Source organism: Schistocerca americana, unplaced genomic scaffold, assembly GCF_021461395.2.
Source record: "Schistocerca americana isolate TAMUIC-IGC-003095 unplaced genomic scaffold, iqSchAmer2.1 HiC_scaffold_549, whole genome shotgun sequence".
NCBI classification, from domain to species: Eukaryota; Metazoa; Arthropoda; class Insecta; order Orthoptera; family Acrididae; genus Schistocerca; species Schistocerca americana.
In genome coordinates, this window is record NW_025726290.1 from 27,501 (window position 1) to 32,500 (window position 5,000).

The 5,000-nt window shown below is 51.8% G+C and overlaps 1 non-coding gene across 1 annotated transcript in view; it reads left to right on the forward strand.

Annotated features, from left to right (window-relative positions):
* Positions 1-4,312: 4,312 nt before the first annotated feature.
* LOC124586216 overlaps positions 4,313-5,000 on the forward strand; it is a 1,910-nt gene continuing 1,222 nt past the window's right edge. The window contains exon 1 of the ribosomal RNA XR_006975120.1: positions 4,313-5,000. This exon is cut by the window's right edge and continues 1,222 nt beyond it. This is a non-coding gene — a ribosomal RNA (small subunit ribosomal RNA).

Genomic DNA, 5,000 nt, shown 5'->3' on the forward strand with positions numbered 1-5,000 from the left:
GGCTCGCCGTGTCACTAATGTACAGAGATACAACAGTTTCGACTGGAACCGGATTAAACGTATACACGGCGCTGATTAGTAATAGATAGAGCCATCAGAATACAGATAATGTATACAACTGTCCGTATACATGCTGAAAGACTCTGCTCACAATCACAACCACACGTCAGCCACACACCCTTATCACGCACTACTCTCTGCCTGTAACACGCACACAGACAATATGTAAGCACCAGCATGGAACAACACCCAGTGCATCCTCTCCGCCACATTAGACAATCCACACTGTCATAACCAGACTGGGAGGTCCACTCAGAAAACAGAATATCCCACCCACCCGACAACCACCATTGCTCAGCCAAGCCACCAACACCCACACATGTCCTACACAGGGGTGCACCCAACATCACAATACTGCCTCCTCTCACAGCACACAAACAATGGCAGGAATGAAAGACACAGGTCTGCCACAAGCATGGAATGAGAGCGCCGCCTGTCATGAGCCAAAGGTGCATCCTGACGTGGCAAATCAGATGATGCCGCAGGCATCCACTTACTATAATCACAATCAACAAACCGGCCGCCCCGCCCCGCCCCCCATTAAACCTTTCCTTACAACAATGTGTACCTTAACCTAACCTATATCGTACCGTAACCTAACCTATATCGTACCGTAACCTAACCTATGTCGTACCGTAACCTAACCTATGTCGTACCGTAACCTAACCTATGTCGTACCGTAACCTAACCTATGTCGTACCGTAACCTAACCTATGTCGTACCGTAACCTAACCTATGTCGTACCGTAACCTAACCTATGTCGTACCGTAACCTAACCTATGTCGTACCGTAACCTAACCTATGTCGTACCGTAACCTAACCTATGTCGTACCTTAACCTAACCTATGTCGTACCTTAACCTAACCTATGTCGTACCTTAACCTAACCTATGTCGTACCTTAACCTAACCTATGTCGTACCTTAACCTAACCTATGTCGTACCTTAACCTAACCTATGTCGTACCTTAACCTAACCTATGTCGTACCTTAACCTAACCTATGTCGTACCTTAACCTAACCTATGTCGTACCTTAACCTAACCTATGTCGTACCTTAACCTAACCTATGTCGTACCTTAACCTAACCTATGTCGTACCTTAACCTAACCTATGTCGTACCTTAACCTAACCTATGTCGTACCTTAACCTAACCTATGTCGTACCTTAACCTAACCTATGTCGTACCTTAACCTAACCTATGTCGTACCTTAACCTAACCTATGTCGTACCTTAACCTAACCTATGTCGTACCTTAACCTAACCTATGTCGTACCTTAACCTAACCTATGTCGTACCTTAACCTAACCTATGTCGTACCTTAACCTAACCTATGTCGTACCTTAACCTAACCTGTATTGCGCCTTAACCTAACCTGTATTGCGCCTTAACCTAACCTGTATTGCGCCTTAACCTAACCTGTATTGCGCCTTAACGTAACCTGTATTGCGCCTTAACGTAACCTGTATTGCGCCTTAACGTAACCTGTATTGCGCCTTAACGTAACCTGTATTGCGCCTTAACGTAACCTGTATTGCGCCTTAACGTAACCTGTATTGCGCCTTAACGTAACCTGTATTGCGCCTTAACGTAACCTGTATTGCGCCTTAACGTAACCTGTATTGCGCCTTAACGTAACCTGTATTGCGCCTTAACGTAACCTGTATTGCGCCTTAACGTAACCTGTATTGCGCCTTAACGTAACCTGTATTGCGCCTTAACGTAACCTGTATTGCGCCTTAACGTAACCTGTATTGCGCCTTAACGTAACCTGTATTGCGCCTTAACGTAACCTGTATTGCGCCTTAACGTAACCTGTATTGCGCCTTAACGTAACCTGTATTGCGCCTTAACGTAACCTGTATTGCGCCTTAACGTAACCTGTATTGCGCCTTAACGTAACCTGTATTGCGCCTTAACGTAACCTGCATTGCGCCTTAACGTAACCTGCATTGCGCCTTAACGTAACCTGTATTGCGCCTTAACGTAACCTGTATTGCGCCTTAACGTAACCTGTATTGCGCCTTAACGTAACCTGTATTGCGCCTTAACGTAACCTGTATTGCGCCTTAACGTAACCTGTATTGCGCCTTAACGTAACCTGTATTGCGCCTTAACGTAACCTGTATTGCGCCTTAACGTAACCTGTATTGCGCCTTAACGTAACCGATATTGCGCCTTAACGTAACCTATATTGCGCCGTAACGTAACCTATATTGCGCCGTAACGTAACCCACATTGCCCCTTAACGTAACCCACATTGCCCCTTAACGTAACCCAACACACGTTGGGCCTTAACCCAACACACGTTGGGCCTTAACCCAACACACGTTGGGCCTTAACCCAACACACGTTGGGCCTTAACCCAACACACGTTGGGCCTTAACCCAACACACGTTGGGCCTTAACCCAACACACGTTGGGCCTTAACCCAACACACGTTGGGCCTTAACCCAACACACGTTGGGCCTTAACCCAACACACGTTGGGCCTTAACCCAACACACGTTGGGCCTTAACCCAACACACGTTGGGCCTTAACCTGCTCTGTAATTGTCATACGACGCGTTAAATTAGTGTAGTGTTGCCTAACTGCAACCCCCGCAATATAGTTTGCTACTCGCACTGCCCGGTCCCCAGTGTATCGCTTCATGTTAAACACCTTGCAGCTATACACTGTAATGTGGATGGCAGCAGGACGTACATGCTCAATGCCCTTTGCAGTTGTTCATTGGCATTTGCAGTTGTTCATTGGCATTCGCATGTGCGAAGCACTTAGCCTACGCTGTGGTACGGCCTGTGTCAACTGTCCGCTGATGTTGTACGTCCAAATCACACACTGTACTGCACATTGGTCCTCATGTACTGAATGATACATCGTGGTACATGTGACCGTACAACGACTGCGCCAACAACGGCGAACCATGCGGTCCAAATGTTGTGCACTCAGCTACGTGTCGTCTCCCTATAAGAGCTGGATTGCAGTGTGGTATGCCCTGGATGGCGATCAGCATGAGCCGTCTGTTGATGTAGTGGCGCGTGTTGTCAGACGTAGTCGTCTCTTCTCACACACCGTGATAGCATGGTGCACTGCGTTCCACATCTGCGACATGCGACAGAGGCCGGTTGACAGTCGTTCGCGCAATGGACATCGCATACGTACGGGGGCCACCTTCCACGTGTTCGCGAAGCGTGCACATGTTGTTGCGTGTATGTGGGCAGACATAGTGTGTCGTGACACCTGACACAGGCATGCAACAATCGTTGAATTTGCAAATGGCGATGGACGCCTACGTTTGCTGGTGACGTTATGCAAATGAACAACTGGTAAACCGTTGTGGTGCGGTTGTTCTCGCTAGAGGTGAATCAGTGATGGCGACGATCGGTTGAGCTACCAACCGGTTGTTCCAGCGATACCCACCATGCCCACGAACGTGAATGGCATCTGGGTGTGAAGCGATACGCGGCGGTGGCTGGGTGGGACCGTCCCCGGCCGGTGAGGGGGGGCCTCCCGGCGTGCTGGCCGCGCGGTGCGTGGGCGCACGCGCTACAGCCGGCTGGTGGGGGCGGCCAGTGGCAGGCGCGCCGGCCGACGGAGGCGGCAGGCGGCGCAGCTGCGCGCCGGCGCACCCTGCACGCGGCGCCGTGCGGCCAAAGTAGGTCCTCGCGGGCCCGGTGCGAAGCGCGGTGGACATCTGCAGTGTGCTGGTCCGATTGAGGACTGTGTGCGCTGAGGATGCGCCGCCGCCCGGCGCTCGGCGCCGCGACGCCGTCTGCTGCTCGGTCGCCTCTGCGGTTCTCGCAGGTGGTTTGTATCGCAGCTGTGCGGACGTGTTGGCGCGTGCGCTGTGCTGGGAGAGTTCGCTTCGGCACCCAAGTGGGGCTTTTGTCCTTCTGTGGCGCTGGCGTTGGAGCTGCCGGTCACCGTAGGTGGCGCGTGTTGTCTCCCGCCGGCAATGCCACGACAGCACGCTCCCGGGCCTCTGTCGGCAGCGGCAAGCTCAGTTGGGAGCACGGGTGGTCGCACCTAAAGCGTCTACTCGCCAAACTCCGGGCGATTGCGCCTCTCTCGAACCCGACCAAGTACTTAGGACGGCGCTGCGCGCCGCCGGGACCTGAGAGGGTTTCGAGGTGTATTGTGCAGGGGAGCTCAGCCTCCTCCTGTTTGCAGAATAATTGAGCGGACGCTTGCGTGTTCGCGCGGGCCCCCGGGACACACTCCCGGGCGGCCGGCTGCTCAGCTCTAGTTGACGCAGCTCCCTGGTTGATCCTGCCAGTAGTCATATGCTTGTCTCAAAGATTAAGCCATGCATGTCTCAGTACAAGCCGCATTAAGGTGAAACCGCGAATGGCTCATTAAATCAGTTATGGTTCCTTAGATCGTACCCACGTTACTTGGATAACTGTGGTAATTCTAGAGCTAATACATGCAAACAGAGTCCCGACCAGAGATGGAAGGGACGCTTTTATTAGATCAAAACCAATCGGTCGGCTCGTCCGGTCCGTTTGCCTTGGTGACTCTGAATAACTTTGGGCTGATCGCACGGTCCTCGTACCGGCGACGCATCTTTCAAATGTCTGCCTTATCAACTGTCGATGGTAGGTTCTGCGCCTACCATGGTTGTAACGGGTAACGGGGAATCAGGGTTCGATTCCGGAGAGGGAGCCTGAGAAACGGCTACCACATCCAAGGAAGGCAGCAGGCGCGCAAATTACCCACTCCCGGCACGGGGAGGTAGTGACGAAAAATAACGATACGGGACTCATCCGAGGCCCCGTAATCGGAATGAGTACACTTTAAATCCTTTAACGAGTATCTATTGGAGGGCAAGTCTGGTGCCAGCAGCCGCGGTAATTCCAGCTCCAATAGCGTATATTAAAGTTGTTGCGGTTAAAAAGCTCGTAGTTGGATTTGTGTCCCACGCTGTTGGTTCACCGCCCGTCG